We start from the raw sequence: 19,922 nt of genomic DNA, 5'->3' as shown, positions 1-19,922 counted from the left end.
TGTTGATACTTGGGCTGTAATTATATAAGGGTAAGTCTAGATACTGCCATAGAAAAAACACGAAACATATGACTCTCCTTTTTCTTCTAAGTGTGTATGTCCCCCATATTTCCCTCTGATTTCTGCCCAAAGATGCCTTCTCCACTTTTTTCCAGACACCAAAACACAAGGAGAATATCCAGATCCAACACTGTCTCAGAGGACATACATCAGGTTCCTCGTCATGGCATTCTGCTGGGGTGGTCCAAGCCACAGGTATTCCTAAAATGGGAGTCAAATGGAAAAAAGCACGTACCCCAGCACTGCAGGCTGTAGGGGATCCAATTCCTGGAGTATGGCTGGTGTCACTCTTGTAAGGGTTGCCAGAGAGAAAAGACTGTTTATGGAGTTTGCGTGTTGACTTCCTCCTTCCTGGCATAATAATATAGTCCTCTCTCCAAGGTCGCTCTCAGTGGAGCGCGTTTCTCTGAATAACCATGAATTGGATTTATGGCTTACTAGTAAAAACAGTACAGGTTGTAATCTCTACCTCCTTCCTTTGTCAACAGGCAGCTCTCTTACTTCCACTATAAAGGTTCCCCGGACTACACCAACAATGCCTCTGACATGCGAGGAGCTGCATTGCAAATCCTGTTCATAAATGCATAGCTAGGCTTGGTCAAAACCAGGAACTTTGTTATTCATTTGGCATTTCCTGACTGTCCCAACTGTAAGATGAAGCTGGGCTAATCTTTTGTTCCCCTACACTGCAAGATCTTTAGGTATAATAATAAGGGACTGAGTCATGGGAGCATTTGGTAGATTATTTGAGGAAAGATTCTTCTTATTTGCAGAACACACATCGTTTTTTTTTTTTTTTTTTTTTTTTTTTTACTTGATTTTATTTATTTATTTATTTATTTTTTGGCTGTGTTGGGTCTTCGGTTCGTGCGAGGGCTTTCTCCAGTTGCGGCAAGCGGGGGCCACTCTTCATCGCGGTGCGGGGACCGCTCTTCATCGCGGTGCGCGGGCCTTTCTCTATCGCGGCCCCTCCCGTCGCGGGGCACAGGCTCCAGACGCGCAGGCTCAGCAATTGTGGCTCACGGGCCCAGCTGCTCCGTGGCATGTGGGATCTTCCCAGACCAGGGCTCGAACCCGTGTCCCCTGCATTAGCAGGCAGATTCTCAACCACTGCGCCACCAGGGAAGCCCTACACATCGTTTTAACTTACTCAAACAAGAGGTCTTGGTTTGAAAGGTGGGGTGAGGAGTATTATATCGGTGAACATTGTCCCGTCAAGGCACATGGAGCAAGAGAAGATGGGTGAGAATGGAGGGAAAAGATCAGAAACACGGGGGATTCTCAGCAACAGGGAGACTTGCGAGAAATAAGGGTGGAGGTTTAGTAAGAAAAATGTGACTCTTGCAGAGGGAAGGAGGTGGTTACTCCTTCTGGTGTGACCAACACACGTAGAGCATTAAACGTTTTTTTATCCCCTGGCTTAAGAATAATCCTCTTGCTAAGTTTACTGGTTTCTTCCTTTCCAAGACAACTTCCTTTTCCCAGAATCTTAACTGAGATGATAAACAATCAAAGGAAATTATGAGCAGATGCTTGATGATATACCAGTGCCATTGCATGATATACAAGTGCCATCCAGTAGGAAATAACTCACTGGGATCCAGGAAATGGAGAGGAGTTAAAAACAACATTTGGCAGTTAGAGATAACTGTCTTCAGACCCTGTTTTAAGGTCTTCTGAACTGTTTGTTCAGTGCCAGCCTGTGTTAGGCTCATGAGATGCAAGGATAAATAAGTAGGGCCTTTCCTATTGAGGAATCACTCACTATTGGCTCATTAATTGTTGATGAAGGAAGCCCATAGAGCTTTTTTTCCTCTCCTTGAATGACCCCCGCCCCTTGCTGGCTCCCAACATGTGACTCTCATCTGTGACTATTTTTTGCTCCTTGAGACTGTTTTATATTGTCAGAGAAAGGTTGATCTCATCCTTGGCTGGTGGATATGTGAACCGCTACAGCCTTTTTTGAAAGCTATCTGGAAACATCTATTAAAATAAAAAATACATATTACTTTTTGACCCAGCAATCCCACTGCTGGGAATCCATTTTATAAAAACAAAGCCAGTATACATGTACATATGAACAAGAGGTGGCAACAAGATCCAGGAGCAAAGTGATTGCCACCAAAAGTGGGATGGCTGAGTAAATCACGGTAGATGTGTACATGGAATATTATTTTGAAGCCATTAAATAGAACAAATTATAGCTCTACCACCTGGCTTGGAAGGCTTTCCATGACCTCACTTTTGTAAAGTAGACAGGGAATCTCTATGTGCACGTGTGTAAAGATATTTAAGTGAACAGGGAGAAAATATGGAGGGATATGCCCTGGGTTGTTAATATGGGTCACTTGTAGATGGGTGGCATAGGTGAAACAAAGAGAGGATGAAACAAGAGAAAAAGGAAAGGATACATATATATGTGTATATATATATGTGTGTGTGTGTATATATATGTGTGTGTATATATATATATATATATATTTGGCTGTGCTGTGCGGCTTGCGGGAGTTCCCTGACCAGGGATTGAACCCAGGCCCTCAAAAGCACAGAGTATTAACCAGTTGACCGCCAGGGAATTCCTGGAAAAGATATTTTTAAAAGACTGCACTGGGGACTTCCCTGGTGGCAAAGTGGTTAAGAATCCCTGCCAGTGCAGGGAACACAGGTTCGAGCCCTGGTCAAGGAAGATCAACTGTGCAACTAAGCCCGTGCACAACTACTGAGCCTGTGCTCTAGAGCCCGCGAGCCACAACTACTGAGCCCACATGCCACAACTACTGAAGCCTGCATGCCTACAGCCCGCGTTCCGCAACAAGAGAAACCACTGCAATGAGAAGCCCGTGCACCGCAATGAAGAGTAGCCCCCGCTCACCGCAACTAGAGAAAGCCCGCATGCAGCAACAAAGACCCAATGCAGCCAAAAATAAATAAATAAATAAATAAATAAATAAATAAATAAATAAAAAAAAAAGACTGCACTGAAAATGATATGACCGAACACAATGCCAGCTAGGAAAAAGTCCTGCCATATCCCCAACCACCCAAAAAACCAAACACCACCCCCCCCACCAAAAAACCCCTTGACTCTCATAGAGCCTTTACAACCAAGTACCAATTTATAGGAAATATAGAGAATAGGGGAAACAAGTCAAACTATATCCTGGGGGGGGGGGGGGTATAATCAATAAACCAATGAGGGAATCTTAAGGACAAACAACTTGATTTATTCAGTAAAAATGAATCACACACAAAATAATAGAGAGGGAATCTACTAATTAAAGGAGACTTAAAAGATATAACCAATTGCAGTATGCAGACTTTATCTGGATCCTGAGGGAACATACTTTAAAACAACAATAAATCTATTTATGGCAATTTTTATGGGACAACTGGAATTTAAATTAACTGGGATAGTTGATTACATTAAGTAATTTTTGTTAATTTTTCAGATATTATGATGGTATTAGAGTTATCAATAAAGGAGCCCTTATCATTTAGGTTAATTACTGAAATATTAGTGGATGAAATAATATGATGTCTGGGAATTGTTTCAAAATACTATGGAAGTGGGAAGAATAAATGAAGGTGTGGCTGGGCTGGTGATGTGTATGTGGGACTTCAGGATACTAATTTGTCTACTTTTATGTATGTTTGAAATATTCCATTATAAAAAGTTTAAAATATGATATAACCAGACTTTGTTATTTATATAAAATTTTTTAAAGAAATTACATAAATTAAAAAGAAAGACTGGCTTTGAGTTATTTAACATATCTCTTTTATCAGTGTTCTCCTGAATTAAAGTTCAAAACTGAATTAAAGCAATGCAGAAGAGGGGGCCATACTAGATTAGCTTCCAGTCTCATAACCTGTGCCTGAGATGAATATCTTGTTAAGAACAGACTGCTTACCTAATGGAAGGTACAGTTTTGCTGTAGGTTTTTTACACTCTAAATATGTTTTCAATTTGTCTCTGTTCTTTTGCCATAATGATGTCTAAAAAGTAAGATGCCTCATTGTTATTTTATAAAATGCATCAAATGCTTTCCCTATGGTTATGGAGTTGAGCTTGTATTTGCAAGACAACAGCACCCAATGTCAATTCACGTGTTTTGGATATTAGTCAAGGAAACCAATCTGGCCCATGTATTTCTTTTTATTTTTTTAATTTTTAAAAATTTTTATTTATTTATTTATTTATTTATTTATTTATTTATTGGCTGTGTTGGGTCTTCGTTGCTGAGCGTGGGCTTTCTCTAGTTGTAGAGTGCGGGCTACTCTTCATTGTGGTGCGCAGTCTTCTCATTGTGGTGGCTTCGCTTGTTGTGGAGCACGGGCTCTAGAGCGCAGGCTCAGTAGTTGTGGCTCACGGGCTTTGTTGCTCCGCGGCATGTGGGATCTTCCCAGACCAGGGCTTGAACCCGTGTCCCCTGCATTGGCAGGCGGATTCTTAACCACTGCGCCACCAGGGAAGCCCTGGCCCATGTATTTCTTGTGCAAAATACTTTGCCAGGTGTTATGGGAAATATAAATAATATGGAACACAAACTTGGCCATCAACAAAGTTGCAGTGTCTGGAACAATTGTTGCTTTTAAACATAAATACCTTTATCAACTACATGCACTGGATTAATTTAGTTTGCAAGATTCATTGACACTATTATATTGACTGAAATTTGTGAAGTGTTGTTAGCCTTTCTGCTTTTCTGAATATAGGGTTCTTGTCCTGCTCAAATACAAAGAAGTAAACTTGGCATTTTGATGGTTGCTTATTTTAAAATGTGAATTATTAGTTGGAAAGCAAACTGCTGATAAACTAGTTTGAGTTCCAAACATCCCATGCTGGGAATGGCAAGGTTGTTAATGAAACCTGCCAGACATAAAGGACATATTGTCATTATAACACCCTGTTGAAGTTGGTTGGCTGTTGGCACAAAAACTGGTCCATAGTGAAGTAGATCTTGCCTAATAAAAGTTAACTTCCCAGCTATCAGTGGCCCTCCGATGTGATGTCAAACATTTGCTAAGTAAATGTCCCACCTGAACTTTGTGCCTTATGTTTAGAATGTATGAGGAATGTCTAGCATGTCCTGACTGGCAGCTTCTCAATGCAGGGGACCTGATTTCTCCAGGGCCTCTCTGAATGGGGAGCCTTTCCTTTGCTGAACTGGGGCTGCAGAACTTGGGTTTTGGCTCCTTTCCATCTGTATGAAGCCTTGTTTAACATTTAAACAAAATCCCAATGATTCCAAGAAAAGCTATTTTTACTATTCTTTTTAGTTAGTTTTGTTATTAAGTAAAAGTAATTCAGTCTCATCAGAGGAAAATGAGGATAAAAAAAAAGAAAAATTATTTCGTATTTAGCAAATCACAGTAATACAAACAAACGTTGGTTGGCCAAGCACTACACTACAAGCATTATCATATTTAATCCTCACAACAACCCTATCAGTTGTTAAACTATAAACTAATTTAAAGTTGAGGAAAACGGAGACGCAGAGAGATTAAATGATTGATCAGATTTACTTACCTAGTTGCTCAGACCCAGATCTGTCTTATTTCAGAGTCCATATCATTATACTCTCAATCACTATTAAAATTTAGAGTACATTCACTTAGTCTTTTTTTCTATGATATCTGTTTCTATGTCTCCATATGGTATTTATTTACTTTTTTTTTTTTTTTTTTTTTACAAAAGCAGTGTTACATGTATTGTAGGCTGCTTTCTTAAAAATTTACCATAAACTTATTTGGAATACTTTCTGATATCAATAAATATTCTTTTGTCAGTAATTTAAAAAAATAGTTGTATTGCATCATATAGGTTTACTTGGCTAATCTTTTATAACTGGGCATTTAGATTGCTTCTAATTTTTCATTATCATGAATAATGCTTTGAAAGACATCTTTAAATGAATTTTTTTTCATATCTGATTATTTGCTTAGAGTAAATTCCTAAAACTTGTACCATTTCAGCACGTTTATATGGTTGATTTTGTGATGGATTGTTTCGGTAGAGGATAGCCTCCCTCCTTCCAGGCCCTTGTGTGTAGTCCCTGCACATATTGACTCTGGGTTTGCCACGTGACTTGTTTTGGACAATGGGGCATCTGCAGAAGAGTTGCAAGGACAGGCTTAAAGAAGAGCACACTGGAGCCTGCCCTCTTGTAGTGCTGCCACCATACAAAGTTTGGGCTGGGTTGCTGGAGTCCTGTGGCACAGCCCTCTGCCAGCACCAAACCACCAAACGTGAGTGAAGCCATCTCAGACCATCAGTCCGACAGTCGCCAGATGACTGCAGTCATGGGCATGACCCTCAACAAGACCCCCAGCTGAGCCCACCGCAATTCTTAACCCCTAGAATTGTCAGCAAATACAATGGTTGCTGTTTTAAGCCACTAAGTTTTGAGGTGGTGTGTTATACAGCAAAAGCTAACTGATACGAGCTTGTACAGCAGATAGTTACTCTTATGCATGATTATTATAGCGTCATCTGTGATCCAAGATGGAACATGACATTGAGAGGGCTTGATAACTGATGACATCTGCCAGTGGGTCGTTTATTATTCTTTTCTAATTTAATATATAAATTTTAGGTCAGGTCATTTAATATGGAATTAAAAATATACAAAATATTTCTCAATTTCCTTGGCATTTAAAACCTTCACTTGTTCTTATGCTTGACTATTAAAAAAGCAAATTACTTGTGATTCCCTGGGAAAGATAATGTTCTACATTTGCAAAGAGTTGAAAAGTTATTTAATCATTGCTATCAAGTCTTCAACTGAACAGCACCAATAATTTTTTTAAATGATTATCAATCATGGAAAGCGATCCCACTCAATGACAGCCTTAAAGGTTAACCCCCCTTTTTTTTTTGGTCTGGAAGTTTTGGGGACTTTTTCTTTATCCTTGTAATTTGAAAAATTTTGCCAGAAACCAACCAGATACGGTTCTGTTCTTATTGACCTTTGATTTTTATATTTAGAAGTTTTTCAATGCTGGAAGTTAATTTATTTCAATGACTATTGCTTCCATTTTATTAGCTTTGTTTCTTCCTCAAGAAGTCTTACACTTTTTATGTTGTCTCTATTTTCTATAATTTATAATCTCTATTTCATTTTATTTATTTATTTAGTCATTTATTTATTTATTTATATTGAGGTATAATGGACCTACAACCTTATGTTAGTTCCAGGTGTACAACATAGTGATTCAATATTTCTATGCATTACAGAATGATCACCACAGCATTTTCATACTTTGCCTTCTTCCTCTATAGTCTGGTAGAATTCTCACATTTACATAGTATGTCACTAATTCCCTTTCTTTTTTTTTTTAATATATAATGTTCTCTTTAAATTTATTTATTTATTTATTTTTGGCTGTGTTGGGTCTTCATTTCTGTGAGGGCTTTCTCTAGTTGCAGCAAGCGGGGGCCACTCTTCATCGCGGTGCGCGGGCCTCTCACTGTCGCGGCCTCTCTTGTTGCGGAGCACAGGCTCCAGACGCGCAGGCTCAGTAGTTGTGGCTCACAGGCCTAGTTGCTCCGCAGCATGTGGGATCTTCCCAGACCAGGGCTTGAACCCATGTCCCCTGCATTGGCAGGCAGACTCTCAACCACTGCGCCACCAGGGAAGCCCACTAATTCCCTTTCTTATAGTGTTGGCTTGTTGTTTATCATTTGGCAATGAAGATTTTATTCTGATAATGTATTTTCAGTTTCCTGTTCTCCTTCTTTATCAGGTCTTTTCATGTCATTATTTTCTCTCCTCATATCTTTTACTCCTTATCACTTAGTCTATGTCTTCCTGCTTTCTATTCAGATTGCCAAACAGTTTTCTAAATTTCTTGTGTGTGGATTCTGTAGTAAGTCACTTTCAGGTCTGTGTACCTGTATTAGTTTTCTAGGGCTGCCATGACAAATACTACAGACTGGGTAACTTAAATAACAGAAATTTATTTTCTCACCACGCTGGAGGCTGAAGTCCAAGATCAAGGTGTTGTCAGGTTTGGTTTCTTCTGAGGCCTCTTTCCTTGGCTTGCAGATGGCCACCTTCTCACTGTGTCCTCATATGGCCTTTCCTCTGTGCTTGTTCATCTCTGTTGTCTCTTTGTGTGTCCAAATTTCCTCTTTTTATCAGTCAAATTGGATTAGGACCCACCCTAACAGCCTCATTTTAACATAATCACCTTTTTAAAGGCCTTGTCTCCAAATACAGTAACATTCTGAGATACTGGAGATGAGAGCTTAAACATATGAATTTGCAGGGACACAATTCAGCCTGTAAGAGTACCTCAGTTGTAAAGATGACGTTCTCTTTTCATAACTGAGCATTGTGTGAGTAAGCATCATGTTTTGTTTGTTTCATTTCTTTCTGCTTTCTGTCATCATTGGATCAGTAGAAGTTGTAAGTCTGGAAATGATGTTTGCCAATTAGTTAAAGCATATAAATTTATCTTGGAAGCACTTTTTGTTCACTTGGATGATGTTTTATTTTTGTTGTTTCTAAACTGTGGTAAAATGCACATAACATGAAATTTATTATTTAAAATTTTAAAGTGTATGATTGAGACAATAAGTACATTCACAATGTTGTGCAACTATTACCACTATCTAGTTCCAGAAAAAATTTTCATCATCTCAAACAGAAAACCTGTACCCATTAAATAGTCACTCCCTACTCCCCTGTCTCCAGTCCCTGGCAACCAATAATCTACTTTCTTTCTCTATGGATTTGCCATTTTGGAGATTTCATATAAATGGAATCATACAATATGTGGCCTTTTGTCTAGCTTCTTTCACTCAGCATAATGGTTCATCCATCTTGTAGCATGTATCAGTACTTCATTCCTTTTTGTAGCCAAATAATTTTCCATTGTATGGTTATAACACATTTTGTTTAACTATTCATCTGTTGATGAACATTTGAGTTGGTTTTGGCTATTATAAATAGAGCTACCATGAACATTCTTGTACAATTTTTTTTTGAATGTCTATTGTTTTTTTAAAAATATATATACCTAAGAGTAGAATTGCTGAGTCATATGGTAATTCTATGTTTAACTTTTGAGGAAGCACTGAACTGTTTTCTACAATGGCTGCACCATTTTACATTTCCAGTAGCAATGTATGAGGGTTCTAATTTCTCCATACCCCTGTCAGAACTTTTTATTACCTGTCCTTTTAATTTTAGCCAGCCTGGTGGGTGTAAAGTGGTATCTCATTGTGATTTTGATTTGCATTTCGCTAATGACTAAGGACGTTGAGTATCTTTTCATGTACTACCTGGCCATTTGTGTTTCTTCTTTGGAGAAATGTCTATTCAAGTCCCTTGCCTGGTTTTTAATTGGGTTGTTTATCTTTTTGTTGTTGAGTTACAAGTGTTCTTTACATATTCTAGATACTAGATCCATATCAGATATATGATTTGAAAACATTTTCTCCCATTTTGTGGATTGTCATCTCACTCTCTTGATAGTGTCATTTGATGCAAAAAAGTTTTTAATTTTGATGAAGTCTAATTTTTCTATTTTTTCTTTTGTTGCTTATGCTTTGGGTATCATATTTAAGAAACCACAGCAAAACTGAGGTCATGAAGATTTGCTTATATATGTTCTTCCAAGTTTTATAATTTTTGCTCTTATATTTAGGTCTTTGATCTATTTTGAGTTAATTTTAGTGTTTGGTGTGAGGTAGGAGTCCAATTTTATTCTTTTGCGTGTGGATGTCCAGTTGTTCCTGCGCCCTTTGTTGAAAGAAAACTATTCTTTCTAAACAGAAAATGCTGAAAAGCAAACACTCTTCTTTCTAGAATCTGTTTTTGGTCCTTGCTCTCGGTTGTAGTTGTTTGTTTAGTGACTTTTCTAAGCTATTTTTGTAAAGAATGTATTCTTTGTTGGATCTCTGAAGTCTCCATTTCTTTAGCTTAGTAGTCAGCTAGTTGTTTGATAGTGACTTCTTTAAATGACTGGAACCAAGGAAAAAAGAAAAGAAAAAAAGAAAAGAAATGAAAAGAATATTGCCTCCAGGTCTTTGCAGATTGGCTCTGTGTTGGGCCAATCCTCAGTGCTTAGCCAGGCCATTTACAACTCTGAATTAGCCTTCACTTCCTATTTACGCTGAGCCTAAAGATCAGCTAAAAGTGGGGAAATCCCTGGTGGTCCAGTGGTTAGGACTCTGTGCTTCCACTGTAGGGGGCACGGGTTTGATCTCTGGTTGGGGAACTAACATCCTGCATGCTGCGATGAGCCCCTGCCCCCGGCAAAAAAGTGAAAGCTTACAGTCTTTTCTAAGTCTTTTCTGAGCATTCATGATGCCCTGGGCATGTGCATGGCTTTCTAGATTCCCTGGTATACTCAGGAGTTTTTCAAAGCCTTCATTACCCAGAATCTCACTCCCCAGCTTTTTCTTCCTTTTGTCATGTCTACTGTTTGCTTCAACTGTTGATTTTTGTCCTAGGTGGCAGCAGCTTGTTCATTTGGCTGTCAATATTTTCGAGGAATGTCCTCCACCCTGAGGGCAGTCCAAGATAGGTGAAACAAGGCAGGCTCCTTGTGTTGTGCTTCAAGGAACCCATAGACACGTCAAAACAAACGTGATTCCTTGGGAACAAGGTTTTCTCTACTCCCTCCAGTACCAGGTACTCGTACTTGGAACTCAAACTGCCATCTTGAAGACCACCATGTGAGGAGAAGGGCGGGGCAAGGCTAAGTTAAAATGCCACAGAGTTCTCTGACTATATTTTAGTGGCCTTCTTCTGGTTAAATGTTTACTTGGTTGCTGTAAAGCTTTCTCTGTCTTCCAGAGTTCCAATTAGGTTGATCCTCACAGTTTTTGCCAGATAATTTGATGTTTCCAGGGAGGGACAAGCCCCTTGTGGTCGCTATTCTGCCATCTTCATTGGTGTTACCAATCCACTTGGTTGATGCTTGAATCCCTTTTGTATATCTCCAGTTGGAAAACAGACTCGGTGCTCTGTGTCGACCTAGATGGGTGGGATGGGGCAGGGGGTGGGGGGTGGGGGGTGGGAGGGAGGTCCAAGAGGGAGAGGATATAGGTATACATATAGCTGATTCACTTCATTGTACAGCAGAAACTAACACAACATTGTAAAGCAATTCTACTCCAATAAAAAAATTAAATTAAAAAAATAAAATAAAATGCTGCAGAGACATAGAAAACAAACTTATGGTTACTGAAGTGGAAAGGTAGGGGGGAGGGATAAATTAGGAGTATGGGATTAATAGATACACACTACTATAAATAACATAGGTAAACAACAAGGATTTACTGTATAGCATATGGAACTATATTCAATATCTTTTTAATAACCTGTAATGAAAAAGAATCTGAGAAAGAATATATATATATGCATAACTGAAACACTTTGCTGTATACTTGAAACCAACACAATATTGCAAATCAACTACACTTTAATTTAAAAAAACACAGCAGAATGAGATATTATTTCTATTACATCTTAAATTTAATTAAAATGTAATTAAAATTAAAGTTTTAATGATAATATTCAGTGTTGCTAGAACTGTGGTCAGCGTTTTTTCCTAAGAAAAAAATGCTTTCTAGAACCTTGAAAATGCTTGAGTCCTGTGCCTCAGTAATTCCCCTTTTAGTAATTATCCTAAGGGTATAATCAAATTTGCAGTCAAACATTTATCAAATATTTATCTACTTGTCATCATTCATACGTCTTAAAAGTGCATTCATACTTTTTTAAAAAGTGCAATAATCTATGTTGAGCATGGTGGTTAAATGGATTGTGTTAAATCTATATCAGAGACTATAATGCAGTTTTTATAAACCTTGTTTTTGATGAATATGTAATAACATAGGAAACTGTTACAGTGCTGTGGAAAAGGATGATATAAAATTAAATATGGTGTATATTTATAAAGTTTATTTTAAAATGCATATCAACTTTAAGTGCACAGAAAAAGACTGGAATAATAAGCAGACAAATGTTAACAGTGAAAAAAGAAACTTTTGCAGTCTAACATACTTTCTTCTTTGATGATTATAGAGGGTAATGGCAGGATTTTTTTTTTTCTGGCTCAATTTCTGATTCTCTGATATGCTGAAAAGATGTTTGATTATCTGAAAAACTTAGTTTACAGAATCCACTACTACAGACCCTTCTGGTTTTTAATCAACATTTCTAGAGGTCAGTTTTTAATCTCCTTTGGCCCAACCTTAAATGATGGAGTCCTTCAGGGATCAATTGTAAAAATTTTTTTTCATTCTATACTTTCCAAGGGGATTTTATATTCTTCCAAACCCATAAATACTGCAGGTACTCTGAAGACTCCAAAATTTACATCTCCAGTCCATGGTTACTTGCTGAATTCCAGACCCAACTGCTACTCACAGTTGTCCTTAATATCTCACAATATCTCAAAATAAACATATTAAAAACTGAACACTGAGTTCTTACTCTTGCAATTATTTTTCTCCTCAGTTCCTCCCCATCTTACTAAATGACAGTTCTATCCATCTATTCATTTATTCTAGAAATTTTGGAGTCATCCTTGACTCTCCACTCCTCTTGGCCCCCCAATCCTATTAATTTTGATAATTAATAAGTAATAATTAACCCTATATATATTTCTTGAAAGTGGCCAGTTCTTGACAACTCCACTATTAGCATCAAAAGATAAGCTGCCATGTCATATTTTGCCTGTATTACTCCATAGCCTTCTACCTGTTTCTCTGCTTCCATGCTTGCCCCCTTCAACTCACCCTGCAATGAGTGAATGTTTAAAAATGAAAATCAGATCCCGTTACTCTTCTGCTGAATTGTAACTCATGAATGTGGCTTTCAAGGTCCTGCGTGATCAGCCTTCCACCCACCTGTCCAGCCACAGGCCATGCCACTCTCTCCCTTTCTCATCACTCTCCAGCCACAGTGGGGTCCTTTTAGTTATTCAAATCTACAGGCTCTCTCCTGACGTAGGGCTTTTGTATGAACTATTTTCCCCTAACTGTTGTCCTCTTCTTTCTACTCTTTTCCTGGCCAATCCCTTCACCCTCTCTTTTTTAGCCCAGCCTCCTCCAAATCCTCAATCTAAGTTAAATCCCTCTTCTCAACTCTCCCATAGCCTCTTGAACATTTCCTTAATAGACTTTATGACCTTTATCATCATTTCTATGCTTGTGTGATTATTTATTATTGGTTCTCCTTTGGATTATAAACTTCATGAGACCACGCCTGTTTTGCTCATCATCTCTCTCCATAACGCCTATCGAGATGCTAAGCTAATAGTCATTGATAAATGAATATTTGTTGAATGAATAAATGAAAGATTGAGTGGATTAGGGATCAGAAGCAGTCTTATTGTGATTTTTCCCAAGGGGTAACAGCATTAAGTATTTCTTGGGCACCTGTCCACATTACAGCAATGGGAGTAAACCCCTACTTTCCCTTTCCCCTCATATGTGTCAGGAATATGATGTACTTTGTTCAAAGACTGCTCTGCGATGGAGGAACTGAATGCCAAGATGAGCCAAGGGCAAGAGAGGAATCTTCTTTACACTCAAGATGAACTAGGAATTACCATGAAGGAGAGAAGCTAAACCCATTAGATTAAAAAAAAGTTTTTTTTTTAATTGAGATATTTACAATTGAAGTTGATTTACAATGTTGTGTTAATTTCAGGTATGCAGCAAAGTGATTTATATATATAAAAATATTCTTTTACAGATTCTTTTCCCTTATAGGTTATTACAAAATTTTGACTATAGTTCCCTGTGCTATACAGTAGGTCCTTGTTGGTTATTTATTTTATATATAGTGTGTATATGTTAATCCCAAACTCCTAATTTATCCCTTGCTCCACCTTTCCCCTTTTAAACCCATTAGATTGTTTAAAAAGTTCAAAAGGCCATACGTTTATAAAGAGGGATTTATCAGAAATGTTATGATGATGTGAGTAAAATAAAAATGAGAGCAAAGGTCATTGGAGTTATGACAAAATCTAACAGCTGTGTCAAAAAACACAGCTGCAGGCCCTTGCAAGGGGAAATTGAAAAATGCGAATCCAGCAGGAGTGTAAAGAAAAGAGGAAGTGGTTTCTCAGTGTTGGGAGTTATAAATAGTTCAGGGGCTTATAGATTTGAAGGTGATAATTGAGAAGCAACATTGGAAATTATTAGGAAAGATGTATAAACTTAAGTATTGCTGTGAATTTTAGACTTATTATAAAAGCTAAATATGAATGTTTTGAAACTTAGGATATCATAGGAGATATTAGAATCGATAAATGGGGTTTCATGCATGAAAAAGGTGTAGGTTTTTTGTTTTGTTTTTTTTTAATTTATTTATGGCTGTGTTGGGTCTTCGTTTCTGTGCGAGGGCTTTCTCTAGTTGTGGCGAGCGGGGGCCACTCTTCATCGCGGTGCGCAGGCCTCTCACTATCGCGGCCTCTCTTGTTGCGGAGCACAGGCTCCAGACGCGCAGGCTCAGTAATTGTGGCTCACAGGCCCAGTTGCTCCGCGGCACGTGGGATCTTCCCAGACCAGGGCTCGAACCCGTGTCCCCTGCATTAGCAGGCAGACTCTCAACCACTGCACCACCAGGGAAGCCCGGTGTAGGTATTTTTTTATCATACGTTATCTTATTTTATTCAGATACCAGTCTGATCACACATGGTCCAAGAACACTCAAATAATAAACCAAATATAATCAGATGTTAAAGACTGGTCCTGAAACATTATAGCCAATAATACCAGGCTTGCCTATGATCTCACTGATATAAAGCCACAACTATGCCTCACTGGCTACCAAACTCTTCAGCACAGCTTCCTTAACTGTGAGCTACTTACAGCACCCAGTTTGAGCACTGCTGATCATTTTTTCAGGCTCTAAGTAGTTGTAGAAATCTTAGCAGAGTTTGGAGAAACCAGCTCAATCTCAAGATCATGCCAAGATGTGGCTAATCTAGGCTTTGAGTAAGTCACAGCAGCATTTATTTGCACTGGGACTTTCTCAGTGAGGTTACGGGCAAATTGTCACCTTGAATGGTTGACTGTATCAGGTATAGGTATTTTACAAGGCTGATAAAAAGAAAGGGATCCAGGAAGTAGAAGTATGGAGAAGAGCAGAGCTTAATGTTTTACCAGTGGATTTGAGCTGGCAGTGACACATCAGGAATCAGGCTGAAGGAAGAGAGGGAAGTCAATAATCACTTAGGTGGGGGAATCACTCAGAGAGGCCATGAGAAGTTGTTGGAATGAAGATTTGAGATGAATCATTGCAGAGTCACTTGGGTTGTCACTTCCTTTTTTTTTTTCTTACTTATTTTCTTGTGCCATTTTCTGAATTCTCTATGATGAAATCTTCAGAATGTATAAAATTGTGTACCTGTGTCCCTCCTTGAAAAGTAATAATGCAATTTAATTTCTGGAGCTATCTAGGAATGTAAAGAGTTTCTGTTAGCATATACCTAGCTGCCTATGAAAGAATATCCTGGTAATGGTGGCTTAAATAATAAGAGCAGTGATTTCACAGTACATGAAATCTGGAGGTATTTGGTTTCAGGGTTGGTTCAGTGGTTCAATTATATCATCAGGACCCAGACTCTATCTCTCCACCCTGCTGTCCTCAGCATGTGGCTCTTCATTTTTTAGTATGTCAGTCACCTCATGATCACGAGACATAATTTATTTCTTTTTGTTTGTTTGTTTAAATGAGGTTTTATTTATTTATTTATTTATTTAGGCTGCGTTGGGTCTTCGTTGCTGCTCACAGGCTTTCTCCAGTTGCGGCAAGTTGGGGCTACTCTTCGTTGCGGTGCGCGGGCTTCTCATTGTGGTAGCTTCTCTTGTTGTGGAGCACGGGCTCTACGCACTGGGCTTCAGTAGTTGTGGCTCGCAGGCTCTAGAGCACAGGCTCACTAGTTGTGGCGCACGGGCTTAGTTGCTCCGTGGCCTGTGGGATCTTCCCAGACCAGGACTCAAACCTGTGTCCCCTGCACTGGCAGACGGATTCTTAACCACTGTGCCACTAGGGAAGTCCTCCAGACATAATTTCTTAAATTCTGATTTAGAGGGAAATACCATAACTTAGAATATGATACATTGTGAGTTTTGTTTCTGCTTGGCATGCATGTGTACACACACACATACACACACTACACACACATTCATTTATATTAAAAATAAAAACATATACAACAACAACAGTCCAGAGGAAGAACAAGAACTAGTGACTGTCCTTAGAATATGCCCATAAGGGGACTTCCCTGGTGGCACAGTGGTTAAGAATCCTTCTGCCAGTGCAGGGGACACGGGTTCGAGCCCTGGTCCGGGAAGATCCCACATGCCACAGAGCAACTAAGCCCGTGCACCACAACTACTGAGCCTGCGCTCTGGAGTCCACGCGCCACAAATACTGAAGCCAGCGTGCCTAGAGCCCGTGCTCGGCAACAAAGAGAAGCCACCGCAATGAGAAGCCTGTGCATGGCAATGAAGAGTAGCCCCCCTCACTGCAACTAGAGAAAGTCCGCATGCAGCAACGAAGACCCAACACAGCCAAAATAAGTACATAAATTAAAAAAAAAGAAAGAAAGACTATGCCCATAAGGACCATGTGAGATACTGAAATGAATTCCTGAGAATGCAGGCAACCACCCTTCCATACCCGATAAAGAAGTGAGGATGTGGCAAACCAGCTAGTGTGGGATGGGCTGTGGTCTAAAGGGAAGGATGCCTGACTGCATCCCGGGAGAGAGGAGCGTGGACTCTGACACGAGGTGTGCTGAAACCCCTGGGCTGAATGGGAAGAGAGTCTCTAGCATTAGGACAGCTGCCTCTACTTCTCCGTCAGAGTTGCATGCAAGTTGAACTTGGCTGCAAGTCCTCTATTTTGCTGTATGTCAGTTTGAGGTTTGATGCTCATGACCAGGGGCCCCTAGTTAATCACTCTTAATCATTGCTATTTAAAATTGTGACATTCTCAAACATGTGCCTGGACAAGTGTCAGCGAGAAGCCATGAATGAGTGAATCAGGTCTAGATAGCTCACTGCTTTACAGGACTGTTTCACAAGCTAATTTTCTGGTGTCGTAAAGCATTGCCTAGACTTAGTAAGAGTGGAAATGAGGAGCCCTCAACAGCCATTTGCAACATAGCAATAAAAATAATGTGTCTGCCTTCACTCTTTCTCCCCAAAGCTAAAAATACTAGTTTACCAACATCCACCTGGATTGAAAAGCTTATGTAGAGAACTCGATCTTGGACTGGCTGCAACGCATCCTGCTGGAATCAAAATTCCTTCTTTGCCGGTCTTTCCCTATTTAAGCAAACTAGAAGCCCCTGTTGCCAACAAACAAAACACCGTTTTCTAGTCTCTCCTCTCAGTAGACATCTGGTCCTTCTCAATGCTGCCTGCATGTGTTCTGTGACCTTGCTCATGCTTTATTTCTGACCTGGTCCTTGTCCTACTTTGAGACAAAACTCAAATTTCCCCTCTTCTGACACTCTTTCTTTGATGATTCCTGTCCCCACTGATGTGTCACATTTTAAATACTTGAGACGCATTGAACATTTTGACATTTGATGTGGTTTCGTCTTTATTTTTTCCTTAATTGCTTTTTATGTGGAGCCTTATCTTCCCTTTAAGATTTGAACATTCTCAGGGACACTAACTTAATGTTTACAAGTTGGAAATCAGCATAACACCTGACCTGGTGTCTTGCAAATAGATGTTCAATAATTTGTTCTTAAATGGTTCAAGGAATGAAAGTAATGGCAACTTCTTTTGTTTCTTCCATAGTGAGTGCCCACAATGATGCTCAATATAATTTTTTAAACAACTGTTGGTCTTCATGGTTTGGGGCCTTCCCTGAGGCATTTTGGTGTATGATTTTGAAACATGGTCCAAACTGGTCTACAGTGACCTCCAAGGCTCTACAATAGAGGTTCTCAAGCTTCAGCATGCTGGGGGCCGTCCGCAGAGTTTCTGATTCAGTAGGTCTGGGTAGGGCCCAGATTTTCCAGTTCCAACAGGTGACGCTGCTGCCGCCGGTCTAGTGGCCACAGCCTGAGAACCATGGCCCTCCTTCCACCATACTGATACTGCCTGCTACTGTGCTCCGCCCATGTATTCTACTCTAGCTACACGGACTTCTTGTGGTTCCTTAAACTTACCAGGTGTGCCCCTGCTTCAGGGATTTTGCATTTGCTGTTTTCCCAGATACTCATGTACTTTCTCCCTTATCCCAGGTCAACATATTTCACTCATGTCCTTTCATAATTCCTTACATGTCATCTTCTCCAACCACCTGATTTAAAATGGCAACACTCTCCGTCCCCTGCCCTGTCCGCCACACGCACACATACACACATTCACACATACGCACGCTCCCTATCACAACCCTTTCCTGCAATGTTTTCCTCCGTAGCATTTATCACCATCTGACATATATGTTTTATTTTTTTACTGTCTAGTTCCTCCCCCCACCAGAGTATAAGGTTCCTGAGGACAGGGATTCTCATCTGTTTTGCTCATTCCTGTATCTCAGAGGATAGAACAGTGTTTGGCACATAGTAAGCACTCAAACAGTAGTTGATGTTTTAACTGGAGGACAGCAGGGACCACGACCGTACCTGTTTTCAGACCATAAACCATAAAGAAAACACACTTACTTGCTGAAACAAAATAGGAATGATTAACACGGTATTCACTCTGCCTGGGCCAACCCTGTCAAGGGGCCAGAGTTGAAGGAGCAAAGGAAGATGCCATTAACACTCCCAGGCCCTCTGGAGGGGTCACTGCTCTGTCCTCACTTCTCATCTATAAGATGAGGGGTGGATGAAATATCTGCAATGTTGTTTCCTGCTCTAAAACTCCAGGCTCTATCTTCCTCCTGGTCTATATGCCCCACAAAGGGAGGTCTTAGGACAGTAGGACCAGTGAGAAGCTCTGCTCAGTTTTCTCCTGAGCATTTTCACCCTTTGGCTATTGTCAACAGTTTCACCACAACAAAGGTAGAAAAATTCTATTGAGAATCTTCCCCCAATCAAAGGTACAATCCCACAGCTGTGCTGCCTTTTTGGTTTTTGTGTCGATTTTTTTTTTACTGGGTCCTAATTGGTGCCAAACCCAATATTATTATATTTGCATTGTCTCAGAAGTCAACCTACCCCAGGGATTCTCAAACAGTTTAGATAGGGGAACATCAAGAAATCTTTCTTGCCTTTGCTGACCTTGATGTATTGAGAGTTTAACATCTAAATATAGTAACACAAAAAATTTGGGGCTAAATCACAAACTATCAAAATCTTGTATATAGATTCCAGTAGAGACAAACAGTAGTGGAAGCTGAATTTCAAAGAGAAACTTATGGCCGGAAAATTTTAAATTGAGAAAATTTGATCTTATCATTTAATTTGATCTTGCTTTCTGCAAACTGGGAAGCATTGGTCCATCCACGGCATTTCAGAGCGTGGGGTGGAAGAGGGTTAGCTTAGAGTGGTCAGGAGCATAGGTTCTCGACCTACTAGTTGTAAGACCTTGGGTGGATTATTTCACCTCTCTGAGCTTCAGTTTCCTCTACTATAAAATGAGAATCACAATGATAGCACCTAACTCCTATGGTTACTGAGAGGTCCAAATAAGGTGGTACAAGTTAAACTCTTCAACTGAGTCAGGTACCCAATAAAGTGATGACCAATGTTGGGTACTTACTATTCATTGCTGAAGGCCATAGCGAGGAGTGTTTAGGAAAGGGTTCACTCAGGTAGGGAGAGAAAGAAGAAATAAGAGCATTTGAGAAGATGGAAGGACCAACAACAAGAGAGAGGAACGGATATGGGTGGCAGCACAAAGCTGTTGGAGAAGCTGTATG

The 19,922-nt window shown here is 39.7% G+C and overlaps 1 pseudogene; it reads right to left on the bottom strand.

The window, feature by feature from the left end:
- Positions 1-14,759: 14,759 nt before the first annotated feature.
- Positions 14,760-15,082, bottom strand: LOC103008554 (ATP synthase subunit g, mitochondrial-like; annotated as a pseudogene).
- Positions 15,083-19,922: the final 4,840 nt, after the last annotated feature.

This window comes from Balaenoptera acutorostrata, chromosome 8 (genome assembly GCF_949987535.1).
Source record: "Balaenoptera acutorostrata chromosome 8, mBalAcu1.1, whole genome shotgun sequence".
In the NCBI taxonomy this organism is placed as follows: Eukaryota; Metazoa; Chordata; class Mammalia; order Artiodactyla; family Balaenopteridae; genus Balaenoptera; species Balaenoptera acutorostrata.
The sequence above is the reverse complement of the archived record's forward strand: the minus strand, read 5'-3'. Positions and strand labels throughout refer to the sequence as shown.